The 17,372-nt window shown below is 36.2% G+C and overlaps 1 pseudogene; it reads left to right on the top strand.

The window, feature by feature from the left end:
• Positions 1 to 13,155: 13,155 nt before the first annotated feature.
• LOC144374075 (olfactory receptor 2AE1-like) lies at positions 13,156 to 14,103 on the top strand (annotated as a pseudogene).
• Positions 14,104 to 17,372: the final 3,269 nt, after the last annotated feature.

Here is a 17,372-nt window from a genome sequence, read left to right as displayed (position 1 = left end):
AAACTGGAGATCCTCCATTGCTGAGGCTGGCTTTAAACTGGAGATCCTCCTGTCTCAGCCTTCCAAATGGCTGGGATTACAGGCATGTCCCACTGCAACCAATTTGCATACCTATTTTTAATCATTACATTTTCCTATTGAATTGACCCTTTAATCATTATTTAATGACTTTTTTGTCTCTAATACCAGTTTTGACTTGTCTATTTGCCTTATACAAGTGTAACTTCACCATGTTTTCTTTCAGTTACTGTTTGCATAGAATATCTTTTTCTTCCTTTACTTTCAGCCTTTATACAAGATGAATATGTCATATGATCTCTACTATACAGTGTATAGATCTGTGGAAGTCTGCCTGCCCATAATCTGAGAATCCCCTAAGCTTTGAGTAAGGGGGTGCTGGTCTAGTATCACACACCTTACTCTATGCAATGAAGTGGCCCCCACCTTCACTCTGCAAAGAAGTTTCCTCTAGCCCTGGACTTGGGCATTACCCAGTGGGATTAGACAACTCCCTTTGAAACTGTATCTCCTGCTTAATTTGGTGAAGAACATTCTATTGAAACTCCTGTGTGTCTCCCCTATAAACATAAAGGGATTCTGGGTGCATGCTCTCTTTTCTAGTGCTTTTTCCAGCGTGAAAGCTGACATTTAAGGTCACAGAGCAGTCCACCTTCCATGTGAAAATTTCTTTTGTGTCCTGTGCTTTCTCACCATTTTCTTAGTTTAATGTTGCAGCCAGCTCTTGTGAACCCAGTTAATATCGTCAGTGCAGGTGGCTGGTGAGATATAGCCTATAGTTTTCTATTATACTTTGTATACTTAAGAATTTGTAAGACAGTAGAACTTATATTGTTTTTTTTTACATGCAGAAATTATAATGATAAATAAAGAGAATAAGAGTAAAGTTTGGAGGTGATGGATATGTTTATAGTGTAGTTTAGAGTGATTTCATGAGTATATTTATCTCTGAACTCATCAACTTTTATATATTAAATATGTCCAATGTTTTGTATGTTACTCCTTCCTCAGTAAAGTGGTTTTATTTGTTTTTTATTATCTTCAATATTTTTAGTTGTAGATGGTCACAATATCTTTATTTCGTTTATTTATTTTTATGTAGTGCTAGGGATCAAATACCAGTAAAGTGGGGTTTTTTTGTTTGTTTGTTTGTTTTGTTTTGTTTTGTTTTTGTTTTTGTTTTTGTTTTAAGATAATTCCACCACATGACCAGCACTGGCTTCATGAAAGAAAGTTCAATTCATGAGTAAATGCTAGGGAGATCTAAATTAAAGAGATAAGACTCTAATTACCTTTAATACCAGCCCTGGGTTGGCTTTTCCTAGCTTCTGCCTCCACCCATGTAATGCGGTATTGAGGTTCACTAAAGAGGAGAGAGAGAGAGAGAGAGAGAGAGAGAGAGAGAGAGAGAGAGAAAGAGAGAGAGAGAGAGAGAGAGAGAGAGAGAACAGGCCAGAGAGTGAACTTTTATTACAGAACAAAAAATTCAAGGGAAATTCCCATCCAATGAACATTAAGGCGGCGGGGGGGGGGGGCAGCATCCCAAGGTCAGGGAAGATAATTGGGTTTTCGGGCAGTGGCAAGGCATACCTCTGCAAAGACCGGGAGAAGGGTGGGGAAAAGCTCTAACACAGCTGTGTCTAAGCGCCTCTCACCTAGCCAGGGAGGTAATTTAAATCACATGTGAGAATGGCCTCCAAGAGATAATCCATGTTATTTATTTATTTTTTCAATGAACCTTGATTTTATTTATATGCAGTGCCAAGAATTGATCCCAGTTCCTCACACATGCTAGGCAAGTGCTCTACCACTGAGCTACAATTCCAGTCCAGCAAAGTGGTCTTAATGTACAAAACAAAACATTTTTGTTTTTTTTTTCCTTCTGATTTCTTTTTTGACCTATGGATAATTTAGAAGTCTCTCAATATTTGGAGTTTCAGGAGATATTTCTATTATTGATTTTTAATTTTGTACTGGCCTGAGAATATACTTTGAAGACTTAAAGTTTAAATTTATTGCTCCTTTTATTATGGCTTAGAATATAGCTTATGTTGATAAACTTTTCCACATACATATAAAAATATTTTCTGTTTTTTTTAGAGTGGAGTGTTTGGTAAGTTTACCTAGGTCAAGCTGGATAATAGAATGGTTTTTTCAGATTTTTTTTTCTGTCCCTCCTGTCTCTACTCTTTCAGGGCTCCAATTACTTCAACACACCTCTCTCACTACTAGATAGGTCATCCAGACATAATCTAAGTAAAGATTCCTCAGACCTAAAAAATACTATTAACCAAATGGACCTAATAGACATCTGTAGAATATTTCATCCATCAATTACTGAATTTAACTTCCTCTCAGCAGTGCATGGAACATTTTCTAAAATATGTGACATTTTAGGTCATGAAGCAAATCTTAGCAAATAGAAAAAAATATAGATAATACCTTGCATCCTAATGGAACATAATGGAGTGAAATTAGAAATCAATGACCTGATAAAAAATAGAAACCACTCTAACACCTGGAGACTAAATAATACATTTTTGAACGATAAATGGACAGCAGAAGAAATTGGAGGAGATATAAAATATTCGTATAAACAAATGAGAATAGGTACACAACATATCAAAATATCTGAGCCAGTATAAAGGCAGATGTAAGAAAAAAAATTAGCCCTGAGTTAATACATTAAAAAATTAGATAACACATAAATAACTAACATTATGCCTCAAGGTCCTAGAAAAAAGAAAAACAAACCAACACCAAAGTCAGTAGAAAACAGGAATTAAAATCAGAGCCCCAAACCAATGAGATTGAGAATAAAAAATACAAAGGATCAATAAAACAAAGAGTTAGTTTTTGAAAAGATAAGCAAGAACGATAACCCCCCTAGTCAAGTTAACCAAAATGAAGAGAGAAAAGACTCAAATAAATACAATTAGCGATGAAAAAGAAAATATCACTAGATACCACTGAAAGCCAGAGGATCATCTGAAATTATTTTGAAAATTTATACTCCAATAAGCTAGAACTTCTTGAAGAAATCAAAAAATTTCTAGAGACATATGACCAAATCAAATGAACTATGAGGATCTAGAAAACATAAACAGATTAATATCAAGTAATGAAATTGAAATAGCTATCAAAAGCCTTTCAACAAAGAGAAGTCCAGGATCAGATGGAGTAATAGCTGAGTTCTATCAAACCTTTAGAAAAAAATTAGTACCATACCTCCTCAAATTATTCCATGAAATTGAAAAGAAGGGATTCACTAACAAATTCATTCTATGAGACCAGCATCACCCTGACTAGACAAACACACATCAAGGAAAGAAAATGTCAGGCTGATATCCTTGATGAACACAGATGCAGATGCAAAAAAATCTTAAGAAAATATTGAGAATCTGAGTGTGATGATGCAGGCCTGTAATCCCAGCAGCTCCGGAGACAGGAGAATAGTGACTTCAAAGCCAGCTTCAGTAACAATGAGGTGCTTAGAAGCTCAGTGAGACCCTGTCTCTAAATAAAATATAAAATAGGGCTGGACATGTGGGTCAGTGGCCAAGTGTCCCTGAGTTCAAGGCCCAGTCCCTCCCACCCCCCAAAATATTTTGGAAAACTGGATACAAAAACATATTACAAAGATAGTACACTACAATCAAGGGAGTTTCATTCCAGGGCTGAGAGGTTGGTTCAATATATGCAAATCAATAGATGTAATTTACCACATAATAGACTTAAGGATAAGAATCACATGATTATCTCAATAAATGCAGAATAGTCATTTGACAAAGTACAACACATATCAATGTTTAAAACATTAGAGAAATTCGGGATAGAAGGAACTTACCTCAACATTGTAAAGGCTATACATGACAAATCCAAAGGCAATATCAAACTGAATGGAGTAAAACAGTATGCATTTCTTCTAAAAACAGGAATAAGACAAAGATGTCCACTATCACCATTCCTATTCAATACAGTTGTTAAAACTCTAGCCAGAGCAATCAGGCAAGAAAAGGAAATTAAAGAAATACAAAAAGAAAAAGGAGCTCAAATGATCTTGGCTAGCTATTGACATGATCATATATTTAGAGGACCCCAAAAACTCCAACACAAGACTTCTAGAGCTGATAAAATTTTAGTAAAGTATCAGCATCCAAAGTTAACATATACAAATCAATCACTTTCCTATACTTCAATATAAATCAATCACTTTCGTATACTTCAATAAGGAACCACTGTAAAAGAAACAATAACTTGAAAAAAGTGGGACTAAATATCATGAAGGATGTCAGGGACCTTTGCAATGAAAACTATAGAATGCTAAAGAAAGAGACTGAAGAAGACCTTAGAAGATGGGAAGATGTCCCATGGATAGGCAGAATTAATATTATTAAGATGACAATATCACCAAAACCATAATATTCAATCCAATTTCCATCAAAATACCAATGACATTCTTAACAGTCTAGAAAAGGCAATTCTAAAATTCATTTGGGGAAATAAGAGACCCAAAATAGCCAAAGCAATCCTGAGCCAAAAAGAAAAAAAAGATGCTGAAGGCATCACAGTACCAGACCTCAAAATATGCTACAGAGCTATAATAACAAAACAACATGACTCTAGCACCAAAACAGACTGAAGAACAATGAAATAGAATAGAAGATAGAGAGGCAAATCCACATTAATACAATTATCTGATACTAGATGAAGGTACCAAAAACATTAATTGGAGAAAAGATAGCCTTTTTAACAAATGGTTTTGGAGTTACTGGAAATTTATATGTAGAAAAATGAAAGTGAATTTCTATCTCTTACCATGAAAAGGTCAACTCAAAGTGGATCAAAGACCTAGGAATTAGACTGGAAACTCTGCAACTCCTAGAAAATGTAGGCCCAACAGTTCAACATGTTAGCACAGGAACTGACTTCCTTAACAAGATTCCTTAAGCAAAAGACATAAAACCAAAAAATCAATAAATGGAATGGCATAAAAATGAAGAAATTTTTGTATAGCAAAGAAAACAAGTGAGTGAATAGAAACCTTGCATAAGATTTTTGCCACCTGTTATTCAGACAGAGCATCAATATCCATAATATATAAAGAACTCAAAAATCTTGACACCCAAACCTCCTCAAATAGCTCAATTAAAAATGAGCAAAATAACTAAAGACTCTTCTCAAAAGAAGAAATACAATTGGACAACAAACATGTAAAAAATGTTCAATATCTCTAGCAGTAAGGGAAATGCAAACCAAGACTGCATTGAGATTTCATCTCACCCTAGTCAGAATAGCAATTATCAAGAGTACAAATAATAATAAGTGTTGACAAGGATGTGGGGAAAAGGTACTTTTGTACATTGTTGGGTAGGACTGAAAATTAATGCAACTACTCTGGAAGGTCATATGGAGATTTCTCAAAAAACTAGGAATGGGCTCAGCAAAAGAAACAATCAATGAGGTGAACAGAGAGCCTACATTTTGGGATCAAATTTTTGCCACATGCATGTCGGATAGAGTTCTAGTCTTCAGGATATATAAAGAACTCAAATACTCAACACCTAAAAACCAAACAACCCAATCAATAAATGGACTAAGGAGCTAAACAGACACTTCTCAGAAGAAGATACATAACTGATCTACAAATATATGAAAAATGTTCAACATCTCTAGTAATTAGAGAAGTGCAAATCAAACTATTCTAAGATTTCATCTTATGCCAATCAGAATGGAAGTTATCAAGAATACAAACAACAATAAGTACTGGTGAGGATGTGGGGGGAAAGGCACACTCATACATTGTTGGTAGGACTGCAAATTGGTGCAACCAATCTGGAAAGCAGTATATAAATTCCTTAGAAAACTTGGAATGGAACTACCATTTGTGTAGAGGGAAGTGAGGACTGGGGTGTGGCTGTGGGGATGAGAAGGATGGTAGAATGAGACAGACATTATTACCTTATATACATGTATATACTGAAGTGACTACCATGTACAGTCAGAGGAGTGAGAAGTTGTGCTCCATTTGTGTATGATATGTCAAAATTCATTCTACTGTCCCACTCCTTGGTCTATACCCAAAGGACTTAAAATAAGCATACTATAGTAACACAGCCACATCAATGTTTATAGCAACTCAATTCACCATAGCTAAACTGTGGAACCAACCTAGATGCCCTTCAATAGATGAATGGATAAAGAAACTGTGTTATATATACACAATAGTATATTACTCAGCATTAAAAGAGAATAAAATTATGACATTTGCAAGTAAAAGCATGGAGTTGGAGAATATAATGCTAAGTGAAGTAAGTCAATCCCCAAAAACCAAAGGCCATATTCTCTCTGATAAGTGGATAATGATCCTTAATGGGGGGAAATGGGGAAAATGGAGAAACTTTGGGCAAAGGGGAGGGAGGGAGGGGAGAGCTCAAGGGGCCAGGAAAGATGGTGGAAGTAGGTAGACATCATTACACTAGATACCTGTATGACGTCACATATGGTGCGATGCTATATTGTGTACAACCAGAGAAATGAAAAGTTGTGCTTGCTGTAATTGTGTACAATGAATTAAAATACATTTTGCTGTCATATATACCAAAGGAGAATAAATAAATAAACAAATAACCCCCCAAAAAAAATTGAAAAATAAAGCAAAAAAACAAAAACAAACAAGCAAAAAAAGAATGTAGGAATGGAACCATCATATGACTCCCACTCTTTGGTATATATCTGAAGGAGCTAAAGTCAGCATGCTACATGGATACAGCCACATCAGTGTTTGGTAGAAACACAATTCATAACAATCAAGCTATGGAACCAACGAAGGTGTCCTTCAACAGATGAATAGACAAAGAATATGTGATATATATGTGTGTATATATATATATATATATATATATATATATATATATATATATATTCATCTGTAGCCAATGGAGTATTAGTCATAAAGGAGAATGAAATTATAGTATTTGCTGGTAAATGGATGGAACTGGAGACCACCATGCTAAGTGAGTTAAACCAGACTCATAAAGCCAAAGATTGAATGTTTTCTCTGATTTGTGAAAGCTACCCCAAAATAAAAGGGAAAAAAAGATAAAAAAAGATAAAGGGAAAATGATTTCATAAAAATAGAAGAAAGATAGGTAGAATAGATAAAGGGGGCTGAGGGGAGGGAGAAGGAACACGATAAGGGTAGAACAGCAGAGTGAATCTTACCTAACTTTCACATATATGAATATATGTGAAATACATATATGAATATACCACATATGTGAATATACCACAGTGAATCTCATCATAATGTATATCCACAAGACACTAACTATTAAAAAAAACATAAAATTCAATAGCAGAAAGATCTGTAGAGTAGAGGATAGAGAAGATGGGGAGGGAGGAGGGAAGGGAAAGGAGGAAATACTGGGGACTGAATTAGGACAAATTATATTTCATGCTTTTTTAAGTATGTGAAAATGAATTCTAATGTTATACATAACTAAAAGAACAAAAAAATTCAAAAAAATTTGTTTCATGTCACTTGCATGGGCATTGATTAACACAAATCCTTAACACAAGCTGACATATTTGTATCTGTAAATCTTAAGGAGGAAAGGACCCCTCATGCTTGTTAATCACTATGTAATCAATCCAGTGCATGGAACACAGCAAGTACTCATACAATATTTGTCAAAAAAATGAATGAGTCATATAAATGCCATAGCTGCCTTAACTTAAACTAATTATATTCTTGCATAAAGGAAGGTACCAGATAAAAGTAATAGTAATAGATAAAAGCAATTGAAGACAATGGTAATACATTTCATCTACTTAAACAACAAGCCACAATATGGAGTCATGGTAAGCTCAGTGAAGCAAGACATTTTGATATCTGAGTTGAGAAAAGAGAAACAATATCTCAAATATGCTTATGATGAGTGTTGGGCTGTGGCTTAGTGGTAGAGTGCTTGCCTAGCATGTGTGGGGCATTGGGTTCAAACCTTAGCACCACATAAAAATGAAATAGATTATGTGTGTCATCTAAAACTAAGGGAAAAACTCCAAAATATCCTTATGACAAGAGGATGGCAGGGAGTGAATGAAATATGGGAGTAAATGCAATGTAGAAAAATGCACTTTTCTTTTCATTTGTTTATGTAAATGACATGTTATTTAATGTACTTTATAAGAATTGGAATACTAATAAGACTGACGGTGGAAATTACCTGCTAATATATTACATGGGAAAAGACAGAAGAAGATACTCAGCCTGTCTTCTGAAAAGGGTAGCATGGAAAGAGACTACAGAGATCTGGATTCTGTAATGAATACATTATTATAAAATATCCTGGCATGTTTTTTTATGATCCTCTGCTATAACTGATTTTTAAAAAATTTGTTCTAATTAGTTATTCATAAAAGTAGAATGCATTTTGACATATTGTACACAAATGCAGCACAACTTCTCATCCCACTGACAGTACATGGTGCAGAGTCACTTCAGTATATACGTGTATATAAGGTAATAATGTCTGTCTCATTATACCATCCTTCTCATCTTCACAGCCCCACCTCACCTCTCACTGCACTCTACACAAACACCAAATTTTCTTCATTCTTCCAGACCCACCTGTCCCAGTATGGATCAGCATCCACATATCAGAGAAAATATTAAGCTTTGTTTTTATTTTCAGAGGGGGGGGGGATTCGCTTATTTCACTTAGCATGATATTTTCTAGTTACAACTATTTACCTGAAAATCCATAATTTCATTCTTATTTAAGGCTGAGTAATATTTCATTGTGTTTATATACCACATTTTCCTGACATGTTATATTTATGTAGTAATATTTATTCCTGGAGAATCACCAAGTGTTAGTGTGGGAATTAACTTTCTTCATTTATTAAATTCTTTTCTGTGTAAAGATATTCATGAAAACCATTAAAAGGGCATACTGGGTAAGGGAGACTTGATCTTTCTCAAAAATTGTCTTAAGAGGGTAGCATGGAAAGGGGCTACAGAGATCTGGGTTCTGCAATGAATAAAACAAGTCAGGAAGTGTAGGAATAGTTACTCTGCATTGTTAATTGGCCCCTAGAGAGAGTATCCCCATGCTATCTTCTGAGCCAGAGTCCCAGAATTATCAAGGTCCCCCAACCCTGCAAACAAACTTTAAGTACAGCACTATGGGATTATCACCTCAGTGCACACAGCACAGAGTAATTGGTATGTTGGGTAATGGTGCCCAGATGAGATCCAGGGTGTGTTCTGGTGGGAATTCTTGATGCCACCAGGGATTCAGATCTCTATTCACATCTGCTGATATCATAGGTCCTGAGGACCAGGGGGTATTTCATCTTTCATGGAGTATGCTCCTCTTTTCTCATGAAAGACTCATGCCAGGCCAAGTATGACCTCTTCTAACCCTTGTGATTACTGTTGAGGAAACATAGTTCAGAAGGAGCTTAGTAACTGCATAACATATACATGTTTGGATGTTACTAAGTAGGGATTGAAGATAAAGCTAGAAAGAGGGTACCTTAATGATTCCAAACCACAGAGACTGCAAAGTGGATCCTTGTTGGACTCTGGGAGCATTGAAGATTAAGCTGGTATTATGTTTAGCATCTTACTCAGGTAACATGAATGGCCATTCCTATTTCCCGGCTCTCAACCTGGTAATGAAAAGTAGTTCAAATATATGTTCAGGGACAGAGGAAACATATATACCATACCAAGTTCCAACTAGGAGGGGCCAAATGCATTAAGTTACTTAATCTGTACTTCTGTGGGCTCATGGGGCTCAAAAATGAGCACAGATATTGAGAGGGTCACAGAACCCCATATCCTAATGTTTCTGTGATGCTCCATCACTAGAGTAATTAGTTCAAATCATGATGACTGTGCTGGACCAATGTCCTCTCTGGTATACTACTAGGAGATGGCAATTTCCAGGGTTGGAGGAGGAGTCTGAGGAATACTTCAGCAAGTGCTTGTGTGGAAGACCAATAGCCAAAGTGTGTCTGGGAGGACTGTTCTTCCTTCTCCATTTCACTTCTGTGCTTATTCTGTCTACAAATTTCTGCACAGGAAATTCCAGGTAAGATAGTGCTGTTGCTTGAGGTTTTATTAGAAACTAGAGCATTGTGAGATTATCCTTTAAATCGAGGAAGACATTTGGTTAGCCCATGAGAATTCTTCCTGAGAAGGCACAAAAACAAAACAAAACAAAACATTGAACCAAAAAATGTAATTTAAGGGCCACAAGTAAGATTGAAAAATTATTAGGCGGGTTACCTAAGGGAGGAAGAGGAATAGAGTCAGATGGTGGAAAACTTGTACTATGGAGGTTTACAGATATAGTTAGAAACTAATGAGGAAAAAGAGATATGTATGGATAATTAGGTAGAAAGGATGTTTGTAGACCATCTTGACTTGGTTGGAGTAATCGGGGAGCAGTGTTGAAATTATTCTCTTAGTCTACAGAAGCTGAGTGTGAAATATGACATGACTGCCAAAAAAATCCTAGAGTGACCCTAGGGCACAGGAAAAATGAATGTGAGCTCTTTATTTCCTGGAAAAAATGATATTTGATCAGAATGCATTCAGTCCTGTGTTTTTTGTTTTTATTTTTTAAGTTTTTTTAATACTCACATATTTTTAATTATTTGTGTTCACTCTTATGAATGTCATGATCCTCACAAGTCTTCCTAGAGCATAGGTATTGTTGCTTTGTTTTGTGTCAACACAGCATCCATTCACATTTTCAAAAATTATAATCAATAGTCAAATAAAGACAACATAAAATATCCTTTTACCTAGTCTGATATGACTATTCTATCATCTTCTTTTTCCAAGAAGAGTATGTAAAATATACAATCCTTTCCTCATTTAGGGGAAAAAATACTTTTTTGTATTTTGTGTGAAATTTATTCTATCCCTACTGATTCATTCTCCTCCTTTTATATCTAGTTATTGAAATACTCAAATATGATATGAGGTTTTATTAATTCCTCTTATGTTTGATAAGAGGATGAAAATGAAATAAACACTTGACTTCTATAATATTAATGGATAATATTCTTATCAGCATTAGGAAGAAATGCACAAACTATGGTAGTTTGTGTTCCTGAGGGTTTTCCACATGGTCATTATTGGTGTTTATAACTATCCTATTTCACTTCCCAGTCCATATTTCCTTGGTTCATAGGTAGTCATTGTTTCTGGACTGGTAGGGTGACCCAAAACTTTCTTTCTGAAGGATGTGAGCTATTATCAGCATGATCTGACTTGGGCTTTACTTTTCTATTGCTCTACATTACAGGACCTGGGAGTTTGAAGAGGAACTTTAGAAAATGTCCCGATTTCATACTTGCTTTTCCTCCTCTGTATTGTGTAGTTGTAACAACTCAGTTTCCCCTTCCTAGTCAGAATCAATCACTCCGTGCCATAGGGTGAACTTCTTCACCTGCTGATTCAGTTATTATGAGGATCCTAAAGTGGCAGCAGGGACATCCCAACTCTCAGAAAATGGAATCACAAAATAAAAAACAAACAAACAAAAATAACCCACAAGTGTCCATTTTATGTTAAAAGTAGTCCAATACTATCAGGGTGCTATCAACTCAGGTTGTTTTTTGCTGTTGGCAGTGGGTATTTAGCAGTTGCTTCAGGCAGATTTACCTTGGTGAGTAGAAGTCCATTGTGCTAAATCCAGGGATAATCTTTACCCCTGCTACCATGCCTGGTTTGTTCATGGTTCTGTTTGGCAGATTCCAGAACTGAGTGAGGAAATGGCTGATAGCTAAAGAATGGGTAAATACTTTTTTGGATAAGATGATCTATTCTGTGGGTAGGAGTAATGAGGATTTATTTCTTGTTTCCACATGAATATTCTGAATATATCTTAACCAGATAATTTTGAAGTACTAGGAGACAAAAGGGTCACATGTTTCAGAAGAATGACTGTCTCCCATAGGCAAATTAAAGAACTGTGGATTTTTGCCTGAAGAAAGGGTTAACATTTGCTTTCATGCTGGATGTATTGTATTTTTTAGGCAGGTAACTGTTGTATTTGGAGATTAACCTGACTGAAAAAGATATGTGTGTTTCAAATTGACAGAAGATGGACTGTTGTGAATTTGTGATGTGTGAGGTTGGCTAGGATGAACTACATTTCACCAAATTCTCTCTAATCCATCTTTTCTGTTTAAGGTGGATCTTAGAGGAGTTTCCTGGGAGATTAGAGGCTAGAAAGGAAGCAGCCATCCTGTAGTACTAATATGTTGTTGCTGGTCAGCTGGCTCACACCTCACTGACATGGAGCAGTGGCTGGGCCTGCAGTTGCTCTACCTTCCCCAGGATTCTCTTTTAGGTTCTTTGAATTCTGGGCTAGGGGTGTGCATTCAGCCTCATTAGAAATCTGACCTAGGGCTGGGGATGTGGCTCAAGCGGTAGCATGCTCGCTTGGTATGCGTGCGGCCCGGGTTCGATCCTCAGCACCACATACCAACAAAGATGTTGTGTCCACCGAGAACTAAACAATAAATATTTAAAAAAAAGAAATCTGACCTAAATTTCCCAGGTGCCTATATAAACATACCATATGGATCTAATCTGGATGTATATCCAAAAGTAACTAATGAAGAAATATAAATCAATAGCAGAATGATCAGTAGAGTAGAGGAAAGGGAAAAGAGAAAGGGAGAAGGAGAGAGAAAGGGGAAGTACTAGGGACTGAATTAAAGCAAATTATATTTTATGCGTTAGAATTATGTTAAAACAAACTCAAATATTTTGCATAACTAAAAACAGTCAATAAAAAAAGAATCCCAGCCACTGATTCCATAGGCAAGCACACCTGACATTTTTTTGTCTTCCTTTGTGGAGTTACAGCTCAAGCTTTCAGATTTAGTCTGCCTCTTGTCCGCCCTGCTTTATGCTATCTTCACCTTATAATGCCTGTTTTAAATATATATATATATTTCAATAATTTCAGGTGCTGGATAATTACATGTAGGAAAAAAATCTCTCCACAAATGTTTTCTTGGATCAAAGTGCTTATCATCATGTATGAAGGATCCCATATTTTGGGCATCAAAATTTGTCTCTACTCCCTGTTTCCCCAGGGGCTGAGAAGGGAGCATGTGGCTGAGGAATCAGACATCTCTGCCAGACTTCATCCTTGAAGGGCTCTTTGATGACTCCCCAACCCACCTTTTTCTTTTCTGCCTGACCATGGTGATCTTCCTTGTTGCACTGAGTGGCAACACCCTCACCATCCTCCTCATCTGTGTGGATCGTGGACTTAACACCCCCATGTACTTCCTGCTCAGCCAGCTCTCCCTCATGGACCTGATGCACATCTGCACAACCATCCCCAAGATAACTACCAACTACTTGTCTGGCAGCAAGTCCATCTTCTTCCTGGGATGTGCCACCCAGCACTTTCTCTATTTGTCTCTGGGTAGTGCTGAGTGTCTTCTGCTAGCTCCCATGTCCTGTGACAGGTATGTTGCCATCTGTCATCCTCTGCATTACACTGTGCTCATGAGCAGGAAGGTGGCACTGATGATGGCCCTCACCTCATGGTTGGGGGCATCTCTGAACTCCCTAATTCACACAGTCATCTTGATGCACTTTCTTTTCTGTGGAACTCGGAAAATACACCAATTCTACTGTGAGTATCCAGCTGTTGTAAAGTTGGTGTGTGTTGACGTCACTGTTAATGAGACCACAGCATATATCAGCACCATAGTGCTTCTCCTCCTCCCCATCATCCTGGTTTCTACATACTATGGCTTTATCCTGCACAGTGTCATTGAGATGCATTCAGCTGGGAGTAAGAGAAATGCCTTTGCCACTTGCAGCTCCCACCTCACTGTGGTCTCTCTCTGGTTTGGTGCCTGCATCTTCTCATACATGAGAACCAGGTCCCAGCGCACTCCACGCAAGACAAAGTTGGTTCTGTGTTCTATAGCATCATTACTCCTACTCTGAATCCTCTGATTTATACTCTCTGGAATAAGGATGTAGCTAAGACTCCGAGGAGAGTGTTGAGGAGAGATTTTATCTCCCAATGAGTATACCTGTGTTTGTCTCAAATGTAGATGTTATTCTGAGTAAATCTCTTAAGAGTTTTCAAGAGTCCAAATACCTTATGTTCTCTGACTACTCCAAGAATAAAGTGGTTTATGACTAACTTCACTTTTTTAACTTAGTCACAGGAAATCAAGCAGCATTGCGTATGTGTCTGCAATCATTCAGAGTATTAGAGAAATATCTTTACAAACCCCATTAAAAAAGACATATAATGGTCAGAGACAATGTAAAAATATTAAGATAAATATGTAAGGACATTTTCTATTATTATTTATTGCCAAGACTTATGTAAATTATGCCACCAGAGGGTATTTATGGAGTGTAAAATTAGAATGTGTTGCTTAATATCAGAATCATGGGAAGTAAAGGCTGTTTTGAACAAAAGGGTAGATGATACAAAATTTATACTCATAGACCTTTATAGTTCATTGAATCAGTGTTTATGAATTCATAAGGGAAGGAATAAAGAGGTAAGGGTATGGAGAGTGTTGGAGAGAGTCCCAAGAGAACAACAAAGGCTAAGTCTTCACGTTTGGCAATGAGGTGGTCACCTCCTTTTCATTACACAACACAGAGTACTTTGTAGAGACACTTACCAAGCCCAGAGAAGGTCCAGCATCACTAGTAACTCAAGAGCAGCATCAATCTATCTTAAATTCATTTTTTTATTCACTGAGCAAATCAAGATTTCTTTTGTTCTGACATACATCTTTCTTTAAGAACAAAACATAAATCTTCAGGAAGATTCAGATTCTACTTTACAGGCTTTTCTCTTGACACAATCTTTAGAACATTGGTTTTTCTGGCTTAAGTAATGATTCCCTGTTGAATTTCAGAGAAATCTGAAAACATTAATATAGCATACTTAAAAGTAGTAAATGAAGCACCCAAACCAGCAGAAATTAGAAAAGGTAAATTTCAGATAATAATGCTGTATAAACATATGAAAACTACTTTTAAACTTGTATGTCTAGGATTTCTTCCATTTATTTTATAAGCTTTGTCAAGATTGGATAGTGAAAGCATATATACATCTGTCAATTCAACAAAATATTTTATGAGCATCTATTCACTACCATGCATGGGATAAATCATGTTGGCTTGTGTTTTTTTAATTTAATTTTATCAAGAGAGTTGGAGATGAGGCTCAATGGATGAGCACTTGCCTAGCAATGGTGAGGCCCTGAGTTCCCTGGTACCACAAAGAAAAAAATAATTAAGTAAAATGGATGAATTTGAAAAATTTAAACCAGAGTCAAACTCTCTGTAAAGCTAAATAAAATGAACATCATGATGTTTCTTCAGGTTTTTTCATGCATGGGTTACATAGAAAACCCTGAGTAGGTTTTATAATTTGAAGTATATGAGTAGTCCTTCTCTTCTAAAAGAGTCCATTTATGCCTCTTGATTGAACCAATGCAGTTTAAAGATGGACAAAACCTTCAGGGAAATTTTATGCTTTCCCCCTCCAAGGCTCCTTTTTGTCTTTACTTCCAAGAGAAGTGCAAATGGGGAACATTTGAGTTCTACAGAGTTTTGAGAAGCACTTTTGTCCCATTCTGACCAAGGCATTCCTTTGCTGTCAAGGGTACTTTCAGCAGAGTATTATTCTGATCCCAGGAAAGGGAAGGGAAGACAGTTGTCATAGAGATTGAGAAATTCCTGCTGGGAAAGACTAGGAGCTTGCAGAAAGTACCTACCCTATCCCAGGTGTACTAGAGACTTATTTTTTATCAGGTCTAAGTTCCATATATGGACATACATGAAGCATAGCTACATGGCTACCCTGAATCCTCAAAGAAAATGATATGCATATCTCTCCTCTCATTTCCCAAATGGAAAAAATAACAGATGGAGGAGGATTTACATATTAAATTAACAATCCCTAGAAATAAGTCATATAAGACCTTGCTTTTTATGACTCAGTGACAACTTTACATTTTTCATAGAAGTGATTCCACATTGATCAATAAATATAACAAATTACTATCTTTAAATTTCAAATAATTTGCAAATATTTTCTGCATACTGAGAAACGTGTGTGCATGTGCATACACAAACACACACACACACACACACACACACACACAGAAAGAGGGAGAGAAATATCATTTGTAAAATTTTAAAATTAAAAAGAACAAAAAATGACAGCCATGAAATCTAATTCTAATTCAAGTCACTTCTTAAATATTTACTGAATGCTTTGCATGGGTGAGGTCCACTTACAAGTCACCACTTGGAGTTTATGAAAGGCATAAATAAGATGATGTAGTTAAGGTGGATGATGTACTAAGATACAGAAAAAATAGGCTTCCAGGTGCTGTGGTTGTGGCTCGGTGTTAGAGTGCTTGCATAGCCTGTTTGAGGCACTGGGTTCAAGTCTCAACACCACATTTAGAAAACTAAATTTAAAGCAGAGTCAAACTGGTTTAAATATAGTCCTATGAATGGGATGTTATAATAACAAAATATTAACTTAGATGATGAAAACAGTTTGCAGTAACCAATAACAAAATGGAGGAGGGAAGGAGTCGTGCATTAGATGGGGTGGACTCCTTGGAAGAGTTTGTATATTGAACTAGAATTTGAAGGATGAGAAGAAGTGGGAAATAAGAGTCAGAAATAGTTATTACTGAAATGAAAAAAAAGTAGTTTTTCTGTAAAAGGACTCCTGAGGTCAATCAGGATTACCCTAGACTGTATAAATCCTTCATAATGTTAAGAAATTATTGATATCACTGATTCTCAATTTTGTCTGAGAATGAGAACTGAAGGATAGAAGATCAGTATACAAAAAGAAACTGTGTTTCTATAGACTGTGATAAAAGGAAAATTAAGAAATGAAGAAAATAGTTCAATTTATGATATCATTGAAAAGAACAAATACTTAGGAATCAAACTGACAAAAGTGCAATACAGGTCTGGGGCTGTAGCTCAGTTGGTAAAGTGCTAGCCTAGCACATGTGAAGTACTGGGTTTGATCCTCAGCACTACATAAAAATAAAATATATTGTGCCATCTATTATATAAAATATTTTTAAAAAGCCAAAAATGTGAGTAAAACTGGTACAATAATAACTAAAAAACACTGTTGAAATAAATTAAAGAGGATCTACATGACTAACAAAAAACATGCCAGATTCACGGTTCAGAAAACTTAATATCAGCAAAATGGCAGTACTCTTGAAATCAGTTTGCAGATTAGAATGACCTTTGTAAGAGAATCTTAGCTGACTTTTTTTGTAGAAAT

Source organism: Ictidomys tridecemlineatus, unplaced genomic scaffold, assembly GCF_052094955.1.
Source record: "Ictidomys tridecemlineatus isolate mIctTri1 unplaced genomic scaffold, mIctTri1.hap1 Scaffold_57, whole genome shotgun sequence".
NCBI classification, from domain to species: Eukaryota; Metazoa; Chordata; class Mammalia; order Rodentia; family Sciuridae; genus Ictidomys; species Ictidomys tridecemlineatus.
This window is presented reverse-complemented; position numbering and strand designations above follow the sequence as displayed.